Below are 26,831 nucleotides of genomic sequence, written 5' to 3' on the forward strand. Positions count from 1 at the left end.
AAACTACCTCTGAATCTCTCTTTCTCACTCACTCTGACTCTTATTTTTCTTTTTCTGTAACAAAGTAACTGCCCTGTAAACTTGATCCCATCTGTTCTTATTCAAGAAAAGAAAGGGAAAATAATTAAAATCAGGTCCCACTAATTAGAGGACAATTGTATGTAAATAATTGAAAAGTCTTTTCATTTTTATGGTTAACATTGCTACCAAGGCTTTAACTGACTGTTGGGTCTAAAGGGTTATGTGCTTTTTTTAAGTGACATGTGCTCCTGGCCAAGTACTGGCTGGGACATGCTGTGAGTAGTTTTAGATCATCACAACTCTGGCTATTTTAGTCTGTGTCACTGCTTGGAGTTGTAATTAATTTGCATGATCCTAAAAATCATAATTATGAAAATTTTGGTATTTGATAAGAATAACTTATATTCAGTCTTACCAAGAAAGTCATGGAACATTTAGCAGAAGGGCAAAAAAAATCTATACAGTGCCAGCAAATATCTCACATAGAAGCAAACAGCTGAAGCCTCCACAGGGCTTAACTTGTCCTTGTAAGTAATTTGTGGAATATTATGTGCTTGCTAATTAACTGTGTTCTGTACTTTAATTATATCTCTATCAGTGATAATATGTGTTGCATTTGTTTTTGGTTTTAATCTAAAAGTTCTTTCATGGACAACATTTTTAGCCAATGGTAATTTTAGCTCATTTTTGTATAAATAATATTTATAGAAGACATATACAAATGATATTTTCACCCATATAGTACAGTATTTCATTATTTCTCTCTAGTAAATCAACATGATTTTTTTTTTAGAAAGCCTAATGCCATTGTTAGATTTCTTTCACTCTTTTGGGCCTGATTTCTTTTCTTCTTTTAATTCAGTTTGTCTTTTAACAGCTAAATTTCTTAACAGGTCTTCTCATTCTTCAAATCATAAAAAGAAAAAAATTAAAAGGATTAAGAAATTTATAATTAATGTCTAAGGTGTTGAAATATGATCTTTTTTATTTGGGGGATCATTCAAATTATAAATATTGAAAAATAGTATGTTGCATATGTAAACAATGATCTTCAGTGCATTGATATATTTTTGTAAGATCTCTGAAAATTACTCAAGAACTGTATTTTTAGTCTGTGTCCCTATTGAGTTGATAACAGGTTTAACAATAATGCATTATGTTTTAGAAAAGCACTTATGTTGATTAGAGTTATAGGTGCATGATTAAAGGAAATTAAATGTAATTTAAAGTCAGAAATTCTGTATTTAAATATTAATTATAGTCTGTTCAGCAACTTGAATTTTTTTGCTTTTTACTTTATATAGGAGTATAGCCGATTAACAATATGATAGTTTCAGGTGGACAGCAAAGAGACTCAGTCATACGTATGCATGTATTCTTCTCCTCCAAACTCTCCTCCCATCCAGGCTGTGACATAACACCGAGGAGAAATATTATATGACATCTCTTGTATGGGGACTGTAAAAAGAAATGATACAAGTGAACTTATCTACAAAACAGAAACATACTCACAGGCTTACAGAATGAACTTTTATGGTTGCTAGGAGGAGAAATGGGGAGAAAGAATAGTTAGGGAGTTTAGGATCAACATGTACACACTGCTATATACTCAAAGTGGATAACCAACCAGAGTCTACTCTATAACATAGGGAACTCAGCAGTTTGAATTTCAATCAGTTATTTTCTTCGAACTGCATGCTATCTCTAAAATGAGGATAATTGATAATAATAATAATCTGCTTTTATAGAGTTTTAATGAGGACCAATATTAAAGTTTATGTTTACAGTTTGTATAAGCAATTTGTCAAGAATTAGTATGCTAGTCTATAAAAATTCTTTCTTGTTTAATAGTGTTCAAGAGGAAATGACAGAGGGAGAAAAGTAAAAACTAATTCCTTTTTGCTTTTTTCCCTGGTTTTCCATTACTTTCTCGTATTTATTTTAGAAAAGTTGATAAGCAGTGATACTACTTTTTTATGCCTTTAACAAGTAAGCAGCAGTTGTGAGGAAGTCATGCGTTCGGAATTTAGAGGTCTCTGTTCTATTTTCACCTGTTGCTAACTCAGTGGAGTCAGAGGTCCTTGTGTTCTTCATAACTCTGGTTGTCCCTCTAGAAAATGGGAGCAGTAAGGGTGGAAAATCTAACCACTCACCTTTACTGCTCCTAGCGCTCCTCAACCACAGATGGGCAGCTTGTCTAAGTGACTGGAAGGTCTGTGGGGAGTGCCCCTCTGTCCCTTCTTATACTGGTGCTGGACACCCTAAGAGGTGATCCTGGGAGCCTGATGGCCCTGGTTCACCTTCTCAGAGCTGCGGGATTGGGAGAAGAAGAAAATTACTGGTAGCCCTCCCCTCTGGCATGGAATAGCAACTCTCCTAGAAGCATTTTAAGGTGTAAAGATACCAGAATCTATTCTTCATACTGAGACTACAGGACATGATCCATGGGGTCTTGTGTTTGCTGCTTCTCCTTGGAGAGAAGTAGCTATAATATGATATAGGGGTTTTGTTTTATTTGAAATTGCGTTTTTTTTTTTTTTCTTTTTACTCTGGGAGAAATTGTTTACTTGCTTCTTGTTCCATGAATTTTTTTTCTCGGTAATGTCAGTAGATTTGTGCTCCTAGGAAGAGAGAGAGAGAGAAAGGGATGGAGAGAAGGAAGTGGAGGAAGGGAAGGAGAGAGAGGGGGAGAGAAAGAAAGAAAAGGGAAAAAATAAGAGTTGGACCAATATTATATGTACATAATAGGCTCAAAATAAGAAATTTTGCATTTGTTCTATGGACTTTTATCAAGCATACTTTAGAAAGTGATGTTTCTTTCCCTGAAATGAATTTCTATGTAATATTAACTTGAATTTGTTAAAAAAAAACTACATATACCTGAAAGTAATATTTTTATTTAGATGAATGTGTCATCTTTTGTTTCTCCTTTAGAAAACTAATAAAACCCTATTAGCTACAATGTGATATACTTTAGTGGTAAAATGTTATTCTAAAATGTACTTTGAAGTAATACTTCTTCAAAATACTCTTCAGAATATAAGCAGCCCATAGTTGTAGGAAAAAAACAGAAGCTAAAATGCTGTGGATTTAGGATTTTAGTTGACATTTTAGTTCTTACTCCCCAAGCCCTGTTACATTGTTTTATAAACATCTAATTTAGAAATGTTATATGAGTTAGTATGAGTTGCCTAGATATTAGTTATGTTGTATTTTTCATATGTTCCATAATGAATGTCTTGAATATTCTTAAGTAAACATTAACATTTAAACATTTAAAAAACACTCTATCATTAAAAATATACCAGGTAAATATTTCAGTAATTTCCTTTCTTAAGAGTATAATCCGTGCTTCTAAATTCAGTTTGCTTTCTCTCTGTGTTCCATTTGTATTTCCTTCAAATCACGTTGCCTTGTATGCTTTCTCTCAAGCATACCTACAATAAAGCCATCTGTTGTCTAACGGTCATTCTTACATGAATCATGCTCTGTCAAAATTTTGAGGTTTATAAATGTTCAGTTAATTGAGCAGCCTGACCAGCTGAATACTTGTAAGTGCTTTATAATATCTTTCAACACTTCAAAACTTTGGCCCACTTAAAACTCCAGAATCCCAAAGCAAATGGGAGAAGTCATTCATATGGATTCTTGCTGATAAAACTAAAACCATGCTTTTGCATTTCTCAGAATTTGGAATAAAGTAAATGTAGTTCTGCTCTTAAATGTTTATTTTTGAACTGTGTCTCTGTTTTACCATAGCTAGTGATTGGGAAGTGAAAAACTTATCCAATCAGCCAATTATTTTGACAGCCTTATACTAAACACTAGCTTGACATTTTTTTGTCATTAATTGGGTGTTTTGGCATCAGGAATGCTTATAGTTTCTAAGAATGTAGTCAATCTCTCTCTCTCTTTTTCTCCCTCTTTCAATTTTTTTCACAGTGATGAGATAGTGAACATCAATGCACAAGTAAATAATTATAACTTATATGGCAGCCACCCACCCCAATTGTCTTCTGAGGGTTTCTGTGCGTTTCTGGGGGACATATATTTTGATGGTCTTTCCTGGCCTCAAGTTCCAGAATTGACAGATTTTGAGCCTCTCATATTATTAGTTCCACCCTTTCCCTGGTGGCTCAGATGGTAAAGCGTCTGCCTGCAATGCGGGAGACCTAGGTTCGATTCCTGGGTCGGGAAGATCCCCTGGAGAAAGAAATGGCAACCCACTCCAGCATTCTTGCCTGGAAAATCCCATGGATGGAGGAGCCTGATAGGCTACAGTCTATGGGGTCGCAAAGAGTCGGACACGACTGAGCGACTTCACTTCACTTCACTTCTGCTCTGCATTAAACATGGAACTGAGCCTTTTTCCTTCATTCCTTCAAACACACACACACACACAAATCTGCTCATAAAATGTTATCTTTCAGTGTAGCTGATTTACTGAGAGCTTGTCGAGACTAAGACAGTTTACATGACAATCATACAATTCTGCATATTGGTGATTTCTCTATTTAATGTATGTTGACCTCAAGTCATACATCACATGGGCTAAAAACCCTCTTCTCCTTTACAGGATAATACCTCTTTTCTCTAACCAACCCCCAACTCAGCTCTGAGTTTCCAGGACATATGTAAAGATTCACTGAGCCTTCTGAACATCTACTTCAGTTATTACCCTTTTTCTGTCCTTCACCAATATACACAAGGGGAAGTAAGGAGTATAGAAAAGATTTATTTCACCCTTAAGGAATATTCATGGCCAAACACGCACACACACTCAAAACACAAATGCATGCCACTCACCCTACACTCACACCCCACAGAAAGCAAATGTATCTAGTTAGTTTCATTACTTCTGTATGACTTTTGTACCTTCCTATATCTGTGCTTCTTATCATAACTGATTTATTCGCATGATGTGTGCTTCAGAAAAAATTTCTCCTTTTATAAATGACCTTTCAATATACAGCAACATTGTCTCACCCCACAGTAACATCACCCAAATTCTTTGTAAAAATTACTTTTATTTCTTTGCAAGAAATTATCACCCTCTGAGATTATCTTTTTTTATTTAAATATTGTCAATTGTCTCTCCTTGAGGAGAGAGTCCACTTTTATATTGCTTACTGCTGTATCACTAGGACCAAGAAATGTGAGTGATACTCAGTAAGTGTTCAATATATTTTAAAAAATAAATAGTTGTGTCTATTGTTTAAAATGAAAAAAAATGAATTTTAATAATTTTTAAAAGTATGACTTATCTAATACATTTTAAAGGGCACATCATATTATCTGTCCCATAATAGTTAGCATGAATTGAGTAATAATTATAATTGTAACCAGGACTTCCTGAGATTTACTTGTTGGTAAAGACCACCATTTACTATGCTGATATTTAGAATTCAATGTTCAGAAGAAATAGTATTAGCTTGGGAATTAAAACAGCATCAATAAAGATTAGCTTCATGGAAATCTAACCGAGTCCCCACATTTAACATTTGTGGCAACGGAGACACAGAAAAACTATCTTGCCCAACATTAATGGTAAATTTGAGTCTGGAATTCAGGTTTCTTGAGTCTCAAATGACTAATTTTCCCTGTAAACCATGTCCCAAGTCCTAATCTAAGAGTAATCAGTTACTTCATGTTTTCATTTGTACAATAAGCAGGTGAAATTAGATGATCTCTCAGCATTTGTAGTTCAATTACTCTCTTTTTTCCTTCCCCTACGTTCATCAATTATTCCACAACTTGACTGGAATCAGTCTCCTTACGTTCTCATTCATATTGTCAAAATCCTACCCAGTGATACCTTGAGTCCCTTAACAGCTCTAAATGTCTATTCCTTACAATGAGGGAGACCTGGGTTCAATCCCTGAGTCGGGAAGATACCCTGGAAAAGGAAATAGCAACCCACTCTAGTATTCATGCCTGGAAAATCCCATTGACCAAGGAGTCTGTGGGGCTACTGTTTATGGGGTCGCAAAGAGTCGGACACGACTGAGTGACTTCACTTTCACTTTCACTTAGGGGTATTGGTGCATTTGACTGGTGCTGCTGATACACAGCACAGCAGAATTTACAACTACTGAATCTAACAAGTAGAACAATAAGGATGCTTTGACCATGTACAAGCACTTCTTTGAAGGACTTCCTGAGCATCGAAGAATAAGGCATGGCCAATCAAATATAATGTAATACAGTCAGTTCAGTTCAGTTCAGTCGTTCAGGTGTGTCCAACTCTTTGTGACCCCATGAATCGCCACATGGCAGGCCTCCCTGTCCATCACCAACTCCTGGAGTCCATCCAAACCCATGTCCATCGAGTCAGTGATGCCATCCAACCATCTCATCCTCTGTTGTCCCCTTCTCCTCCTGCCCTCAATCTTTCCCAGCATCGGGGTCTTTTCAAGTGAGTCAGCTCTTCGCATCAGGTGGCCAAAGTATTGGAGTTTCAGCTTCAACATCAATCCTTCCAATGAACATCCAGGACTGATTTCCTTTAGGATGGACTGGTTGGATCTCCTTATATTCCAAGGGACTCTCAAGAGTCTTCTCCAACACCACACTTCAAAAGCATCAATACTTCAATGCTCAGCTTTCTTTATAGTCCAACTCTCACATCCATACAAGACCACTGGAAAAACCATAGCCTTGACTAGATGGACCTTTGTTGGCAAAGTAACGTCTCTGCTTTTCAATATGCTATCTAGGTTGGTCATAACTTTTCTTCCAAGGAGTAAGCGTCTTTTAATTTCATGGCTGCAGTCACCATCTGCAGTGATTTTGGAGTCTAAGAAAATAAAGTCAGCCACTGTTTCCCCATTTATTTTCCATGAAGTCATGGAACTGGATTCGATGATCTTAGTTTTCTGAATGTTGAGCTTTAAGCCAACTTTTTCACTCTCCTCTTTCTCTTTCATCAAGAGGCTCTTTAGTTCTTCCCTTTCTGCCATAAGGGTGGTGTCATCTGCATATCTGAGGTTATTGATATTTCTTCCAGCAATCTTGATTCCAGCTTGTGCTTCCTCCAGCCCAGAGTTTCTCATGATGTACTCTGCATAGAAGTTAAATAAGCAATGTGACAATATACAGCCTTGATGTACTCCTTTTCCTATTTGGAACCAGTCTGTTGTTCCATGTCCAGTTCTAACTGTTGCTTCCTCACCTGCATAGAGGTTTCTCAAGAGGCAGGTCAGGTGGTCTGGTATTCCCATCCCTTTTGGAATTTTCCACAGTTTATTGTGATCCACACAGTCAAAGGCTTTGGCATAGTCAATAAAGCAGAAATAGATGTTTTTCTGGAACTCTCTTGCTTTTTCCATGATCCAGCAGATGTTGGCAATTTGATCTCTGGTTCCTCTGCCTTTTCTAAAACCAGCTTGAGCATCTGGAAGTTCACAGTTCACGTATTGCTGAAGCCTGGCTTGGAGAATTTTGAGCATTACTTTACTAGAGTGTGAGATGAGTGCAATTGTGCAGTAGTTGGAGCATTCTTAGGCATTGCCTTTCTTTGGGATTGGAATGAAAACTGACCTTTTCCAGTCCTGTGGCCACTGCTGAGTTCTCCAATTTGCTAGCGTATTGAGTGCAGCACTTTCACAGCATCATCTTTCAGGATTTGAAATAGCTCCACTGGAATTCCATCACCTCCACTAGCTTTGTTCGTAGTGATGCTTCCTAAGGCCCACTTGACTTCACATTCCAGGATGTCTGGCTCTAGGTGAGTGATCACAGCATCGTGATTATATGAGTCGTGAAGATCTTTTTTGTACATTTCTTCTGTACAAAATTCTTGCCATCTCTTCTTAATATCTTCTGCTTCTGTTAGGTCCCTACCATTTCTGTCCTTTATCGAGCCCATCCTTGCATGAAATGTTCTCTTGGTACCTCTAATTTTCTTGAAGAGATCTCTAGTTTTTCTCATTCTATTGTTTTCCTCTATTTCTTTGCACTGATCACCGAGAAAGGCTTTCTTATCTCTCCTTGCTATTCTTTGGAACTCTGCATTCAAATGGGTGTATCTTTCCTTTTCTCCTTTGCTTTTCGCTTCCCTTCTTTTCACAGCTATTTGTAAGGCCTCCTTGCATTTCTTTTTGTTGGCGATGGTCTTGATTCCTGTCTCCTGTACAATGTCATGAACTTCCATCCATAGTTCATCAGGAACTCTGTCTACAGATCTAGTCCCTTAAATCTATTTCTCACTTCCACTGTATAGTCATAAGGGATTTGATTTATGTCATACTTGAATGATCTAGTATCAAATCAAAGTTAAAGTCACTCTTAATACAGACCAAGGTTAAAATTAAAGCATCTTAGGATAAAACTGTTAGGACTGCTTGGTAGCCAATGTGTTTGTTTTCAAATTAAATTGTCTTGTTCATTATGGGGGAAAGTATGTTTTCTCTCTTCTCAATGCTATTAGTTTTTGCTTTCAAATGAAACAGATTATCTATAAACATATGTATATGAATATTACAGTCTAGAAAGGAATCTCATTCACTGGTGTAAAGTCCTTGGATAAACCAAATTTAGTCTATTTTAATTAGTTTATTACCCAATCTTTTTAATATCTCACAAAATTTTTTAAATCTACCAGTTTAGTTCAAGGTTTTCTGCAGTTTAAACTTTTTCTTTTACAAAATAAACCTGATTGAAGTTAATTTTCTAAGATATTACATAAATTCAGAAACTATATTTTTCCTCTGTTTTAGGAATTTTCAGATACACTGGGGAAGTTAATATTTTCTTAATGCTATCATTGAGCCTAAAGAGGAGTTTCCTAATACTGCTTGTACAAGTGTGAAGAAAGGTAATTCCTTGTCCTGTGCACTGCCACAATTCCCTGCCTGTTCTCTCTGTTGCCTTACAGTGTCTAGAGCATCTAGTTAAATCAGCCTTGGTCTAACCCTTGGAAAACAGTTAAGAAGTGACTACAAGAAACAGGAGAACAGAATAAAATATATGGGGCAAAAACTTGAAGTGTGTTTAGGAGAGAATATCAACAAGTTGAGATTTTCTATGTTTACATTATATTGATACATAACTTAGTGTTAATCTTGGATCTCTGGGCTCTTCTGGAGCATTCAAGGGAGTCCATACATTTCCGAAACTTTAATATAAAATTGTGAATGCACGTTCTTTGGGAGATGAGAAACAACCCATAATTTTCATTGTATTTTCAAAGGGGGTCTATAAACCCTCAAAAAAAACTAAGAAGGATAATATTAACAGATTCCTAGAGAATAAGCATCATAAAGATGGAAAAGAGTTAATTAATATAAATTAGCATCTCTCCTCTTCCCATCTCCAATTAATTATATTTGCCATTTTTCATTTTCAAACCTGGAAATCATATCCAACCTTAGGGCTGTACAGCTGAAGTAGGTGATAATTCTATGAAGATTTGGGGAAGGAAGCTTAGGATGAGTTAAAAAGTAAGAAAGTAAATTCTATTAGAAAACAAAAATAAGGTTTGGCTAAATGGTAAAGTAATAATTTTTATGTGCAGAAAACTTTAACATAAAGATATAAAGCAACTGTTTTTCATCTCCTATTAATTAGTTTTCATTGGTAACAGCAACCAATGTTTATTAAGAACTCACCATGTGTCTTCAATTGTGTGTAACCATATATTTTTACATTGAGTTGTCATAATGAACCAATGCAAGAAGGAAATATTTCCTTTAATGTTTCAGATAAGGAAACTGGAATCATCCTAGCACATCAGGAAGGATTTCCAAGAAGAGATGACATGATGTTTAATTTCCAAAATCAATGGGTACATTTTGGAAGGGATGTGAAGTTCAAGATGGAATGGAGGGAATAGAGGGACGGGGGAAGGAGCAGAATAGGAAGAGTAACAAAGTTAGATGTCATTTAGGAAGAGACTGATGAGGAAGACTGAAATTTTGTCTTCTGAGATCTGCAGTAGAAGGGACTTACACTGAATCGGGATTAAGCTCTACACCAAAGCTGGGGAGTGAGCAAAGTATTTTAGAATTTTTCCAATTTCTCCCAGCTTTGACTCTTCAAAATCTGAGATTTAAGTCTCTGTAAGCCACATGCATATTCAGAATGTATAAATAGGTCAAGAATAGTTGACTATCTTAAGAAATTTCTCAACTTCTCCACGGCAAGGAAACATGGAAAGGAAATGTGTTGATCCTGAAGACTCTAAGGGGAGGATGTGGAGCCACTGCATCCCTCAAAATGGCAACAACCACCTTTAAAACATAAAATAAGCCCATGGGTAGATTTAAGAACGTATTAAAAATACATTGTGGGGACTTTCCTGGAGGTCCAGTGGTTGAGACTTCATCTTCCAAAGCAGTGGATGTGGGTTTGATCCTTGGTCAGGGAGCTAACATCCCACATGCCTCGGGGCCAAAAAACCAAAACATAAAACAGAAGCAATATTGTAACAAATTCAATAAAGACTTTAAAAATGGTGCACATCAAAAAACTTTTAATATATGTATATTTATGGAGCTGGACATGATAGAGTAACTAAAATATAAATATATATATGGCAAAGAACCCAGAAATCTCATTTTCAAGTATATACCCAAAAGAATTGAAAGCAGAAGCTCAAATGGATCTTTTTAAACCCATATTCATAGCAATATTTTTATAATAGCCAAAAGGTAAAGGCAACCCAAGTGTTCATTGATGGATGAACGAATATGCAAATATGATGTTAATATATGCATACAGTGGGAAATCATTCCACTTTAAAAAGGAAGAAATTTCTGGCACATGCTATAGTAGCGATGAACCCTGAAGATAGCATGATCAGTGAAATAAACCAGCCACAAAATGACAAATTTTGTATGACTGCATTTATATGAGGTGTCAGGGTTAGTAAAATTCATTGAGACAGAATGTAGAATGTACTTTCTGGTACAGGCAGGAGTGAATAGTGAGGAGCCATTGTTTAATAGGTACATAATTTTGGTTTAGGAAGATAAAAATGTTTTTGAAGATAGATAGTGGTGATGGTTATACAACAGTGTGAATGTACTTAATGTCACTGAACTGTGCTTAAAATTATCAAATGGATAAATTTATATTATGTATATTATGTATATGTATCTATCAAAGAGAATAAATGAAGCACGTTAATTTATTTGATAAATTTAAGGTTGATTTCTAGACCTAGCCTTTAAATACATAAATGCAATTAAAATCCATTCTGAATAAGGCTGAGTTAAAAATTATACATTTGTAAAACAGTAGGTAATAGATTTACATATATGAGATCAATATAAATGCTTTGCCTTAAATTCTTGTCTATTATATAGCTTGATTTAAATATGCTTAAATAGTATATGGTTAACATTATATATCTTTGGGTTATTTATTGAATATAGTCAACTTAGAATTTCAATATCCATACTGAATATGTTGTTTGACATGGTTGATGACTAGTGGCTTATGTGGTAGGAAAATATTTTACCAGGAACTCTTAGCTAATGGGAAGGCCAATAAGATATATTATCAACACTTTAAAATGGTGGTATATTCACAGAGTGCATAGTCTAATAGATGGCTAACAATTTGACAAAGACAATTTTTTTTTTAAATTAAATACACTGGAATGTCTCTATATAATGTTTTCCAGGGGTCTGGAGTTTTTTCAGTTACATGATCCTCTTTGGGCCCTAAGCCAGTTCTTTAAAAAATGAACATTAGCGAAAAGAAAATGTTAAATGGAGGCATATTGTGATGAATTTCACTGTATAGTATTTATTTTAAAGGGTTTAACCTAATATACAACACAGTGAAACTTTGGTTTCTCATACATAATGTATTAAAAGTTTTAGTCCCTTAGAAAACATTGCCAGTGAATTACAGTGAATAACAAATCCATATATACTTAGAGCTAGGATTTTTTACTAGTTTATTTTTTCATAGCTGTCTTGAATGGATATTTTAAACTTAAATGGGTTCTATTTCTCCTAAAATAAAGCATCTTTAGAGGAGAAATTTTAAGGGAACAGATGAAATTTCATTACCACGCATGTGGTCACACCTTGTCATAATTTAGGTCCTAAATTTCACTGTGATATTGATATTTGCACACATTTAAAGTGACATTATTTGGCAAAAGAACAAGTATCTAGTTTGAGTTAATGGTGCACATAGTGATGACTAACCACGTACTACAAGGTTAAAACAATTTAAAAAAATCACTTGTTAATGTGATAAGACCAGGCTTGTGTTTTTCCTAAGCTCATTTTCAATTGACTTTTTTGTTCATCCAATAGGTGAATAAATGTCTGCAATTGACAGATGTATTCTTGACTCAAATAGAAAGGACAGGAGGGTGAGATATTAACTGGTAAAGAGTGATTCACACCTTCATGCACATAAATCCCGTATTTTAAAATTGAGCAGTGTTTTGAGTATAACTTACCCTAGCCTGACTCTAAACCAAGGATTCCATCTACATGAATGGAGTAATGAAATTAATCTTGTTGAAAAACACATTTCTGGAAGAAAGCTGTTCTAAAGAATAATTTATTGGATATAAGTTATCTTAGAATTTCTCTTCCTTCTCCCTGTAACTCTTTCTCACTCAACCTATCATCCCACAAAAAAATCGGTGAAACTAAATAAATTCCCTTAAATTCTTAGATTTTACCTTCCTTGTTAGTCTCATTCTACAGCGATGCTCTTCCCAGCTAATGAGTCTTTTGATAAGGAACTTAATAGGTATTTAACAGCCACCGTTTTAATTTTCTATGGATTGATTCTGTCAATAACTTATTTTAAAAATGGAGCACAATTGCTTGTAATTGTGTTAGTTTCTGCTGTACAACAATGTGGTCAGTAACTCTTAATGATCATTTAATACATTTTTGGTTTTGCTTGATCACTTTAAAAATGAAAGCTTGCCGTGGTTATGGTCATTGCTGCTATGCAATATATTCAATTGTATCTTCTGTTCATCTCATTTTTCCTCCTCATCTTCCCTCCTTTCCACCGTCCTAGCACAGAGCAAACCCTGAAACTGTCTTCACTGCTCTGCCTCACAGGAGCTATTCTCTGTTGGCCCTCATTAAAGTCTTACCCTCTGTGTACGAAGTTGAGACCATGGCCAAGGAAGACATAGAAGACCCATGTACAGTTATGCCCACCCATCTGAATAGCTCCCTCAATATTAAGATCTCTCAAATTTCACCACCTTTTACATGTCTGGAATCAGTTAACTGCCTCCGCAGGTACACAAAGTTACTATGGTCCATTAGGGTTCCATCTTCTTATGCCTGAGAGATGAGTCTTCCCATTCTCTCAAAAATGACAGTTCTTCACCACATGTAGACCAATGCTTCAAAAGTCTTTGTCACAAATTTTACCTGTTTGTAGTGATTAGCAGTTTGAAAATAATTCTCTTAGCAATTACTGTATTTTGAACAAAATGGGGAAACTTACAGAATTCTTTTAAAAAATTTTTTAGATATGTAACACATCATAAAATCCATCCTTTTAATATGTAAAATCCAGTGGTTTTTAGTTATATATTCATGAAGTTATGCAGCCATTACTACTATTCCAAACCATCCAGCTTTTGGTTCAGCACCAAACAAGAAATCTCATACACATTAGCAGTCACTGCCCCTGGAAATCAATAATACATTTTTGTCTCCACAGATTTACCTGTTCAAGACATTTTATATAAATGGAACCATACAATATGCAGTTCTTGTGACTGGCTGCTTCTATTTAGCATAATGTTGTCAAGGCTCATCTGTGTCACAGCATCTATGGATACTTCATTACTTCATTACTTTATATTGCTAATATCCCATTGTGTGGATAGATCACATTATTTATCTATTCATCAGCTGATGGTCATTTGACATGTTTCTACTTTTTTACTATTGTGAATAATGCTGCTATCAACATTCATGTAAAAGTTTTATGTAGACATATGTTTTCATTTCTCTTGCATATCAATCCAGGAGTCGCATTGCTTGGTTAAATAGTAATGCTATGTTTAACTTTTAAAGAAACTATCAGGCTGTTTTCCAAAGAAGCTAAACCATTTCACGTGCCCAGCACAGTATGAGGGTTCCAGTTTCTCCACCTCCTGGCCAATGCTTGTTATTTTCTGCCCTTTTGATCACAGCCATTTTAGTAGGTATGAAGTGGTATCTCACTGTTGCTTTTATTGCATTTTTCAGATAGCTAGCTAATAATGTTGAGCACATCTTTTCCTGTGCTTATTGGCTGTTTATGGATCTACTATGGGTAACGGTCTATTCATATTTTTATTTTTAATCGGCTTTTTAAAAAATGACTGAGTTGTAATAGTTATTTACATATTCTCAATATCAGTTCCTTATTAGATATATGATTTACAATCTTCCATTCTGTGTGTAGCTTTTTCACTTTTTTGATGGTGTCTTTTGAAGCTCAAAAGTTTTTAATTTTGATGATATCCAATTTATCTTTTGTTGTCCTACTGCTGTTGCTCAGGGTTTTGGTATCATATGTAAGAAACAGTTGACAAATTTGCCATCATGAAGATTTGCATCGTGTTTTCTTCTAAGTGTTTTATAGTTTTAGCTCTTCTGTTTGGATCTTTCATCAATTTTGAGCTAATTTTTGTATATGTTGTGAGTTAGAGGTATAACTTCATTTTTTTGTATGAGGTTTCTAGTTATCCCAGTACCACTTGTTGAAGACTTTTTTTTTTTTTTTTGGTCAAACCATGTTTATTTATTTGTTTTAATTGGAGGTTAATTACTTTACAATATTGTATTGGTTTTGCCATACATCAACATGAATCTGCCATGGGTATACACGTATTCCCCATCCTGAACGCCTCCCCCCACCCCCACTTCCCTCCCCGTACCATCCCCCTGGGTCATCCCAGTGCACCAGCCTCAAGCATCCTGTATCATACATCAAACCTGGACTGGCGATTTGTTCATATTTGATATTATACATGTTTCAATGCCATTCTCCCAAATCATCCCACCCTCTCCCTCTCCCACAAAGTCCAAAAGACTGTTCTATACCTCCGTGTCTCTTGCCGTTTTGCATACAGGGTTATCGTTACCATCTTTCTAAATTCCATATATATGCGTTAGTATACTGTATTGGTGTTTTTCTTTCTGGCTTACTTCACTCTGTATAATCAGCTCCAGTTTCATCCACCTCATTAGAACTGAAAGTGAAAGTGAAGTCGCTCAGTCGTGTCCAACTCTTTGCGACCCCGTGAACTGTAGCCCACAGGCTCCTCTGCCCATGGAATTCTCTAGGCAAGAATACTGGAGTGGGTTGCCATTTCCTTCTCCAGGGGATCTTCCCAACCCAGGGATCGAACCCAGGTCTCCCGCATTGCAGGCAGATGCTTTAACCTCTGAGCCACCTGGGATGGCTGAGTAACACTCCATTGTGTATATATACCACAGCTTTCTTATCAATTCATCTGCTTATGGACATCTAGCTTGCTTCCATGTCCTGGCTATTATAAACAGTGCTGCGATGAACATTGGGGTACACATGTCTCTTTCAATTCTGGTTTCCTCGGTGTGCATGCCCAGCAGTGGGGTTGCTGGGTCATAAGGCAGTTCTATTTCCAGTTTTTTAAGGAATATCTGCACTGTTCCCCACAGTGGCTGGACTAGTTTGCATTCCCATCAACAGTGTAAGAGGGTTCTCTTTTTTCCACACCCTCTCCAGCATTTATTGCTTGTAGACTTTTGGATCAGAGCCATTCTGACTGGTGTGAAATGGTACCTCATTGTGGTTTTGATTTGCATTTCTCTGATAATGAGTGATGTTGAGCATCTTTTCATGTGTTTGTTAGCCATCGGTATGTCTTCTTTGGAGAAATGTCTGTTTAGTTCTTTGGCCCATTTTTTGATTGGGTCATTTATTTTTCTGGAATTGAGTTGCAGGAGTTGCTTGTTTATTTTTGAGATTAGTTCTTTGTCAGTTGATTCATTTGCTATTATTTTCTCCCATTCCAAAGGCTGTCTTTTCACCTTGTTTATAGTTTCCTTTGTTGTGCAGAAGCTTTTAAGTTTAACTAAGTCCCATTTGTTTATTTTTGCATTTTTTTCCAATATTCTGGGAGGTGGGTCACAGAGGCTCCTTCTGTGGTTTGTCGGAGAGTGTTTTGCCTATGTTCTCCTCTAGGAGTTTTATAGTTTCTGGTCTTACGTTTAGATCTTTACTCCATTTTGAGTTTATTTTTGTGTATGGTGTTAGAAAGTGTTCTAGTTTCATTCTTTTACAAGTGGTTGACCAGTTTTCCCAGCACCACTTGTTAAAGAGATTGTCTTTTCTCCATTGTCTATTCTTGCCTCCTTTGTCAAAGATAAGGTGTTCATAGGTGCATGGATTTTTCTCTGGGCTTTCTATTTTGTTCCATTGATCTATATTTGTCTTTGTGCCAGTAACCTTACTGTCTTGATGACTGTGGCTTTGTAGTAGAGCCTGAAGTCTGGCAGGTTGATTCCTCCAGTTCCATTCTTCTTTCTCAAGATTGCTTTGGCTATTTGAGGTTTTATGTATTTCCATACAAATTGTGAAATTATTTGTTGTAGCTCTGTGAAAAATAACGTTGGTAGCTTGATAGGGATTGCATTGAATCTTTAGATTGCTTTGGGTAGTATACTCATTTTCACTATATTGATTCTTCCAATCCATGAACATGGTATATTTTTCCATCTATTAGTGTCCTCTTTGATTTCTTTCACCAGTATTTTATAGTTTTCTATAAATAGGTTTTTTGTTTCTTTAGGTAGATATATTCCTAAGTATTTTATTCTTTTCATTGCAATGGTGAATGGAACTGTTTCCTTAATTTCTCTTTCTATTTTCTCATTATTGGTGTATAGGAATGCAAAGGATTTCTGTGTGTTGATTTTATATCCTGAAACTTTACTATATTCATTGATTAGTTCTGATAATTTTCTGATAGAGTCTTTAGGGTTTTCTATGTAGAGGATCATGTCATCTGCAAACAGTGAGAGTTTTACTTCTTCTTTTCCAATTTGGATTCCTTTTATTTCTTTTTCTGCTCTGATTGCTGTGGCCAAAACTTCCAAAACAATGTGAATAGTAGTAGTGAAAGTGGGCACCCTTGTCTTGTTCCTGACTTTAGGGGAAATGCTTCCAATTTTTCACTATTGAGGATAATGTTTGCTGTGGGTTTGTCATATATATCTTTTATTATGTTGAGGTATGTTCCTTCTATTCTTGCTTTCTGGAGAGTTTTTATCATATTTTGTAAAAGGCCTTCGTGCATCTATTGAGATAATCATATGGCTTTTATTTTTCAGTTTGTTAATGTGGTGTATTACATTGATTGACTTGCAGATATTGAAGAATCCTTGCATCCCTGGGATAAAGCCCACTTGGTCATGGTGTATGATCTTTTTAATGTGTTGTTGGATTCTGATTGGTAGAATTTTGTTGAGGATTTTTGCATCTATTTCATCAGTGATATTGGCCTGTAGTTTTCTTTTTTTGTGGCATCTTTGTCAGGTTTTGGTATTAGGGTGATGGTGGCCTCATAGAATGAGTTTGGAAGTTTACCTTCCTCTGCAATTTTCTGGAAGAGTTTGAGTAGGATGGGTGTTAGCTCTTCTCTAAATTTTTGGTAGAATTCAGGGCTTTTGTTTGCTGGAAGATTTCTGATTACAGTTTCAATTTCTGTGCTTGTGCTGGGTCTGTTAAGATTTTCTATTTCTTCCTGGTTCAGTTTTGGAAAGTTGTACTTTTCTAAGAATTTGTCCATTTCTTCCACGTTGTCCATTTTATTGGCATATAATTGCTGATAGTAGTCTCTTGTGATCCTTTGTATTTCCGTGTTGTCTGTTGCGATCTCTCCATTTTCGTTTCTAATTTTATTGATTTGATTTTTCTCCCTTTGTTTCTTGATGAGTCTGGCTAATGGTTTGGCAATTTTATTTATCCTTTCAAAGAACCAGCTTTTGGCTTTGTTGATTTTTGCTATGGTCTCTTTAGTTTCTTTTGCATTTATTTCTGCCCTAATTTTTAAGATTTCTTTCCTTCTACTAATCCTGGGGTTCTTCATTTCTTCCTTTTCTAGTTGCTTTAGGTATAGAGTTAGGTTATTTATTTGACATTTTTCTTGTTTCTTGAGGTGTGCCTATATTGCTATGAACTTTCCCCTTGCTGCTAAGTCACTTCAGTTGTGTCTGACTCTGTGCGACCCCATAGATGGCAGCCCACCAGGCTCAGCCGTCCCTGGGATTCTCCAGGCAAGAATACCGGAGTGGGTTGCCATTTCCTTCTCCAACGCATGAAAGTGAAAAATGAAACTGACGTTGCTCAGTCCTGTCCGACTCTTCGCGACCCCATGGACTGCAGCCTACCAGGCTCCTGCATCCATGGGATTTTCCAGGCAGGAGTACTCAAATGGGTTGCCATTGCCTTCTCTGGAATCTTCCCCTTAGCACAGCTTGTACAGTGTTCCACAGGTTTTGGGTTGTTGTGTTTTCATTTTCATTCGTTTCTATGCATATTTTGATTTCCTTTTGATTTCTCCTGTGATTTGTTGGTTATTCAGCAGTGTGTTGTTCAGCCTCCATATGTTAGAATTTTTAGTAGTTTTTCTCCTGTAATTGAGATCTAATCTTACTACATTGTGGTCAGAAAAGATGCTTCGAATGATTTCAATTTTTTTGAATTTACCAAGGCTAGATTTATGGCCCAGGATGTGATCTATCCTGGAGAAGGTTCCGTCTGTGCTTGAGAAAAAGGTGAAATTCATTGTTTTGAGGTGAAATGTTCTATAGATATCAATTAGGTCTAACTGGTCTATTGTATCATTTAAAGTTTGTGTTTCCTTGTTAATTATCTGTTTAGTTGATCTATCCATAAGTGTAAGTGGGGTATTAAAGTCTCCCACTATTATTGTGTTATTGTTAATTTCCCCTTTCATACTTGCTAGCATTTGTCTTACATAATGCAGTGCTCCTATGTTGGGTGCATATATATTTATAATTGTTATATCTTCTTCTTGGATTGATCCTTTGATCATTATGTAGCGTCCTTCTTTGTCTCTTTTCACAGCCTTTGTTTAAAAGTATATTTTATCTGATATAAGTATTGCTACTCCTGCTTTCTTTTGGTCTCTATTTGCATGGAATATCTTTTTCCATCCCTTCATTTTCAGTCTGTATGTGTCCCTTGTTTTGAGGTGGGTCTCTTGTAGACAACATATGTAGAGGTCTTGTTTTTGTATCCATTCAGCCAGTCTTTGTCTCTTGGTTGGGACATTCAACCCATTTATGTTTAAGGTAATTTTTGATGAGTATGATCCTGTTGCCATTTACTTTATTGTTTTGGGTTCGAGTTTATACACCCTTTTTGTGTTTCTTGTCTAGAGGAGATCCTTTAGCATTGTTGGAAAGCTGGTTTGGTGGTGCTAAATTCTGTCAGCTTTTGCTTGTCTGTAAAGCTTTTGATTTCTCCTTCATATTTGAATAAAATCCTTGCTGGGTACAGTAATCTGGGCTGTAGGTTATTTCCTTTCATCACTTTCAGTATGTCCTGCCATTCCCTCCGGGCCTGAAGAGTTTCTATTGAAAGATCAGCTGTTATCCTTATGGGAATCCCCTTGTGTGTCATTTGTTTTTTTCCCTTGCTGCTTTTAATATTTGTTCTTTGTGTTTGTCTTTGGGTGTTTTGCCTTGGGTTTATCCTGTTTGGGACTCTCTGGGTTTCTTGGACTTGGGTGATTATTTCCTTCCCATTTTAGGGAAGTTTTCAACTATTTTCTCCTCAAGTATTTTCTCATGGTCTTTCTTTTTGTCTTCTTCTTCTGGGACTACTATGATTCGAATGTTGGGGCATTTAACAGTATCCTGGAGGTCTCTGAGATTGTCCTCATTTCTTTTAATTCAGTTTTTTTTCCTCTCTGATTCATTTATTTCTACTATTCTATCTTCTACTTCACTAATCCTATCTTCTGCCTCCGTTATTCTACTATTTGTTCCCTCCAGAGTGTTTTTGATATCATTTATTGCATTATTGATTATATACTGACTCTTTTTTATTTCTTCTGAAGTGAAGTCGCTCAGTCGTGTTGAACTCTTTGCGACCCGTGGACTGTAGCCCACCAAGCTCCTCCATCCATGGGATTCTCCAGGTAAGAATACTGGAGTGGGTTGCTATTTCCTTCTCCAGGGGGTCTTCCTGACCCAAGGATCGAACCCAGGTCTCCCACATTGCAGGCAGATGCTTTAACCTCTGCACCACCAGGGAAGCCCTTTATTTCTTCTAGGTCCTTGTTAAACCTTTCTTGCATCTTCTCAATCCTTGTGTCTAGGCTATTTATCTGTGATTCCATTTTGATTTCAAGATTTTGGATCATTTTCACTATCATTTGGAATTCTTTATCAGATAGATTCCCTATCTCTTCCTCCTTTTTTTTTTGGTTTGGTGGGCATTTATCCTGTTCCTTTACCTGCTGGGTATTCCTCTGTCTCTTCATCCTGTTTATATTGCTGTGTTTGGGGTGGCCTTTCTGTATTCTGGCAGTTTGTGGAGTTCTCTTTATTGTGGAGTTTTCTCACTGTGGGTGGGGTTGGACAGGTGGCTTGTCAAGGTTTCCTGGTTAGGGAAGCTTGTGTCGGTGTTCTGGTGGGTGAAGCTGGATTTCTTCTCTCTGGAGTGCAATGAAGGGTCCAGTAATGAGTTATGATATGTCAGTGGGTTTGGAGTGACTTTGGGTAGCCTGTATATTGAAGCTCAGGGCTGTCTTCCTGTGTTGCTGGAGAATTTGCATGGTATGTCTTGCTCTGGAACTTGTTGGCCCTTGGGTGGTGCTTGGTTTCAGTGTAGGTTTGGAGGCATTTGATGAGCTCCTGTCGATTAATGTTCCCTAGAGTCAGGAATTTTCTGGTGTTCTCAGGATTTGGACTTAAGCCTCCTGCTTCTGGTTTTCAGTCTCATTTTTACAGTAGCCTCAAGACTTCTCCATCTATACAGCCCCGTTGATAAAACATCTCCTTTCAAAGACAATGGGCTGCTTTTCTGGGTGCCTGATATCCTTTGCCAGCATTCAGAAGTTGTTTTGTGGAATTTACTCAGCGTTTTAAATGTTCTTTTGATGAATTTGTTGGGGAGAAAGTGATCTCCCCGTCCTATTCCTCCACCATCTTAGGACCACCTGAAGACTATTCTTCCTCTATTGAAATGTCTTGGTACCTAAGTTGAAAATCAACTTATCATAAATCCATTTCTGGATTCTCAGTTCTAGTTTGTTAGTCTTAATATCTATAAATTATGGTAATGCCACCCTGTCATAATTACTGTAGTGTCACAGTAAGTTTTCAGACGAGGAATTGTGAGTCCTACAACTTTGTTCTGTTTTAAGACTGTTTTAGGTCAGTTGCTTTCCATATAAAATTTAATATTAGCTTGTCAATGTCTGTAACAACAACAACAAAAACAGCTATAATATTCACAGAGATTATACTGAATCTGTAGATCAATTTGAGGATTATTGTAATCTTAACACCTAAAACCTTTCAATTTATGAATATGAATGTCTATTTATTTAAGTTAATTTCTTTCAACAACATTTTCTAGTTTTCAGAGTTAGAAGTTTGTTTTTTGTTAAATTTATACTTGCATGTTTTATCTATTGTTAATAGAATTATTTTCTTAATTTCATTTTTGGTTTGCTCATTCCTATGTATAGAAATGTAATTGAATTTTTTGTGTATTGATCTTGTATCCTGAAACCTTGGTGAAATTAATTATTGGTTATAATCATTTTTAGTATAATCTTTAGGAATTTCATGTCATCTTCAAGGAGAGATGGTTTTACTTCTTTTTTTTTTCCAATCTGAATGCTTTTTGTTTCATTTCTTGCTTAATTACCCTGGCTAGAACCTCCAGGGCAGCACTGATTAGCAGTAGCATATTAAAATCTCCAGCCCTTACTCTGGCTCCAACAAAACTAATCTCTACACTGCAGTCAATCATTCATTGCATACGGAATTTATTCAGTAAACATTGAAGATACACAATGTATAAGGCATTGTTTTAGGGATCACTTCTATTCAAGGTGAACAGTGGTCTTTATAAAAGACAAATCTAACTATGACAATCTTCCATTTAAAACTCTATAGCAATGGTGCCTCATTATTATTGGAAAAAGACTAACTTCTTAACAGACCCTACCTTTCCTAGAATGAGTGTAAACCTCCAGCTTCTTTTCCTGCTGCTTCTCTCTTGAATATGCTTATCTAGGCAAACTCAATTGATTCTAGTTTTTCAAAATCTCTGTACAGTTGAGCCTCCTGATTTGCAGATTCTATATTTGCAAATCCACTGACTGGCTACCATTCATTTGTAACCCTAAAGCCAATACCCACAGTGCTTGCTCTTTTTATGTGACATTTTTCACATTTTTGTGCTTTTTCTTGGTGACTGCTTTTTAGAATGACTTTCAAGTATTGCCTAGTGTTCCTATGTTCAAGAAGGCTGTGATGTGCTCTATGGAGAAGATATGTGTGTTAGATAAACTTTAGGCATGAATTATAGTGCTGTTGGCCAAGTTCAATGTTAATGAATCAACAATGTATATTACATAAAGTATCTTTAAACAGAAACACACATAAAACAAGATTCTGTATTGTTCACTAGATGAAAATTATTGTGACTAAGACTTTCAAGAGCCAACACTCAATTTCTCCTGGGAGCAATGATTCAGTATTTGATGATCTAGTTTTTGAAGGCAGTTTGGGAACATTACTACTGTGAAAAGTAAGAATCCTCTGTATGTAAAATGATAATAATGAAAATATAGAAATAGCTAAAATGTGCTGAGTGTCAACTATGTTCTAATCCCTGTGTTAAATAATTTACAGACTTTAACTTGTTAATTCCTATTATTTAGGAATTCCCTGGTGGTCCAGTGGTTAGGACTTGGAGTTGTCACTGCTGCTGTGGGACTGGATTCCATCTCTGGACAGGCAACCAAGATCTCACCAGCCATGCAGTGCAGCCAAAAAGAGAGGAAAAAAACCATTATTTTCTTTAATTCATGAGATAGGTACTGTCCTGACCCCACTTTTCAGATGAGTTAACTGAGGCTTTAAGGATATTAACAATTCTCCCCATGAGGCTTGGATTTTTTTCCCTGGTAAACTGAATTCTAGGCTGGGTTATTAAAAATATTCTTGAATGGTAAATTACTTTGTTGTATTCTATTCTATTTGAATTTGTAAGTACAGCTTTAATATATTTCTTGGTTTTTATTTTGTGCTTTTATAAGAAATTATAATCAACTCTCTTTGACCCAGTGTACTCTTGTGTTCTATCTGTGACATTTTAGAAGTCTTGAATTGTTCCTCATTTTAGAAGGTATGAGAAAAAAAATTCCTTTAGGAGAACAAAGATTATTATCTATCAGAGTTCCTGGAGACATTGAAAGTAGCAAAGTTCCTTAAAATATGTTTGCTCTATCTGTAAATTAGGAGAATTGTAAGGTCCTTAACAATACTCTAAAATTTTTTTAAGGAAACACAAGTTTATCACTACTAAATTTAAGGAAAACTGAAAATTCATTTAAAATGCTAATTTTCAATATTTTTATGATTTACTCTAAAAATTGGAAACACAGCCCAAATGACATAATGAAGAATTATTTTTATTTTATTGATAGAGAAAACATGAAGGTTAGGTGCTTCTCAAACCACTGGCTATGGACATGAATGAAATTAAGTACTTTTTATGAGTCTAGATTTAAACAGCATTATTCTCCAATATTATCTATTTGACATCAAATAAGGTGTCACTAGAGAGAATTATAGTATTCAATTAACACTGAAGTTACTCACTATCAGTAAGCCTTCTGTGATTTGTGATGGAGAAAATGAGGTTTACCTAAGGAGGAAGATAATGACAAGCTCAAAAGGAAAATGCCTATTGATGGCCAATGAAAAACAGAACCAAAAAAAAGCACACAACTTTCAAAACATAATTTTATATCTCATTTAGAATTCTGTCACAGGGCTCTGTTAATTGTAGCTGCAGATATTTATAACGTTTCTTATGGTGCTTTGAGAACTCAGGGCCTAGGAAAGGTGGGCCAGTCCTTTTCCAAGAAATATGATATTCTCAAACAAATTTCAACTGATCACTCCCCAAGTTCAGAACAGCCTATTGATTTAAGAATATATGTTTCTCAAATATAAAGAGCCAGGTATCTTCTTTTTAAAAACAGTTGGCTGTAGGAAGGAGAGAAGAGTCATAGGATTGAAACTCTATGGAGATTAAGTAGCCTTTTTGTTGAAAGACAAAAGCAAAAGTTATCAGTGCTAAGGGAAATCGATCAATCAGAGAGGAAAGAAGTTGAATATCCCTTTAACCTGACTCTGTAGATCTTGGTTTGAGGTGATCTTTGCTCTTCTTAATTGAAAGAAAGAAAGAATTCCCCTGGATTGAAAACTGAGTGAAAACAAGTGACTGCTCTACTTCAGGTTCTCTCCATAGAAAGAGAGCTGCTTCAACACATAGACAAAAATAAACACAGTAAGAGTTCCCTTTCAAGAGCTCGGGGTGCTTGCTTGGTAACACTGTTAAACATACAGGGAAAAGTAAACATTATTAACTGGTATTAGAGAGATAGTCAATAGAATTTAAAGTGCAGGACATTTTATATTACTTTGTTTCTCAAATCTCTGCCATATTTTTTAACCTCATCAGAAAGATTTCTGAAGAACATATTCTATTTGGAGTGCCTGCCATCTCTTTTTTTCAAAATGTATAATTTATATTTTAGTCATAATTTCAAATTCTTTGAGGCATTTGTTCTTCAGTCTGTTTCTATAATTCATATTCTTATAAGTTTAAAAAGAAGCACCGAATAGGGGCAGATAACAGGAATTCATCAAATATTTGTAAAATAAGTGAATGAATGCATGTAAAAAATTCTTTTCCTTAAATAAAACTATCTTCTGAATAGCACTATTAACTGATGCCCTTGCATTTAATATTAGGATTACTTTGAGTTGCAAAATTATGTATAAAATCACATAGTCTTGTTGGTAAACCTTCAGTGTCAGGAATCTCTGCAGAATGACTATCCTGTGTGGACTTAATCCCACTTCTTTCCCCCCACTCTTAGTACCTCTCCTGCTGCTGCTGCTAAGTTGTTTCAGTCGTGTCTGACTCTGTGCAACCCTGTAGATGGCAGCCCACCAGGCTCTGCCGTCCCTGGGATTCTCCAGGCAAGAACACTGGAGTGGGTTGCCATTTCCTTCTCCAATGCATGAAAGTGAAAAGTGAAAGTGAAGTCACTCAGTAAGTGTCCAACTCTTTGTGACCCCATGGACTGAAGCCTACCATACTCCTCCGTCCATGGGATTTTCCAGGCAAGAGTACTGGAGTGGGGTGCCATTGCCTTCTCAGTACCTCTCTTAGTGAATTGCTAATAAAGAACTAAGGAGGAAATACTGTATATGACCACCAAGATTTACAAGGAGAAAGACATACTGTTCTGAATTATTAGAGAAAGTTTAATTAAACTATATCTCACTTGGAATAACATAAATATTATTTTCAAGTAGATTTGGTCCTGGGAAAATTGTGAGGTAAGTAAGAAAAGTTTGTTTTTAGATTCTACTCTTCAGTTTTCTATTTTCTACCCCAGTGTCTTTTTCTCTCTTCCATTGCCCACTTGCACTTGTCCTGATCCAGACACTTTAAGGTATCCACAAGCAGCCTCCTAGATCCAACAGCACCCACCCAAACTCCGTTTGGGCCTAATGCGAGTTGCCCTGTGCTCAGAACTCTTTCAGATGTTCTTCTTCTAATTCAGATCAAAACTCCCTTGACCTGACTTCCATCATCAAGACTCTACTGCCATCTTTCCGAAACAACTGCTAACTGATTTAATAAATGCAACCACATGGTTGTGATACTCAGATTAATGTATTATGAAAAAAGCCTTCCCTCACACCTTTTAAAAATGATTTTATGGGAAAGAGGACATAAATTCAGAAAAATGCATTAGTCATAAGTACGTAACTCAGTGAAAGTGATCAAATGTGTACCTAGAGCCCAGTCAAGAGATAGAACACCATTGCCAACAGCCCAGAAGTCCTTTATGAACTGCTACATCCCCAGGAGTATGCTCTATTATAACTTCCAAAGGCATATGCTTTGTCCATTTTGTACTTCACTTGAATTATGCTACCTGTACTCTGATCATAAGATCATGGAGGTAAGCAAGGTCTAGAAGGCCTGGGAAAGATGTCTAGACAGAGCCTCATTTCCATTCGTCTTGGCCCCTGAGCGCTCTTCTAGGTAACATGGGAACACAACTCCTATCTTTAGTCATATAGACTATTTGAACCAATACTCTATCTTGGAAAATGGATGACATTTACCATCCAAGTTACATATTCATTTTTTTGTCTTAAAAATTGGGGCTGAGAAAAATCCAGTTCAAGGTCAAGATTCTGCTGAATTGATAACAAATATCAAAACCCCAATGGGTAACACAGAACTAGAACGAGTGAGATAGGATGGAATGAACACTCTGGCCTTAGCTGTTGTGTCTCTCAGCCACAATGCCATGGTGGTAATATGATCCTACATGTGTGGCTACCATAACCAAAAAGCAACAGCAAACTTTCACGGAAAGACACCCAGAATTAATCAGTCCACAGCATTTGAACCAGCCTGAAGAATGTTCCCATCAGTGCTCCTTGTAAAAGAATTCAAGCAGCAACTCAGAAAATAACAGTAATGCCAAGTTACTAATATTATTGGTTGTGCTTTTTCATTTCTTTCCTGAA

General features: G+C 36.1%; 1 protein-coding gene across 1 annotated transcript in view; it reads left to right on the top strand.

Moving 5' to 3' along the window:
• The first annotated feature begins 332 nt into the window (after window positions 1-332).
• The window catches only part of EYA4 (EYA transcriptional coactivator and phosphatase 4), a 367,841-nt gene continuing 341,342 nt past the window's right edge, over window positions 333-26,831 (top strand). The window contains exon 1 of the mRNA XM_040239258.1: window positions 333-548. The gene's annotated coding sequence lies outside the window, so the exon portion shown is untranslated. The remainder of the gene's footprint in view (window positions 549-26,831) is intronic.

The sequence above is a fragment of the Oryx dammah genome, unplaced genomic scaffold (assembly GCF_014754425.2).
Source record: "Oryx dammah isolate SB20612 unplaced genomic scaffold, SCBI_Odam_1.1 HiC_scaffold_4, whole genome shotgun sequence".
NCBI lineage: Eukaryota > Metazoa > Chordata > Mammalia > Artiodactyla > Bovidae > Oryx > Oryx dammah.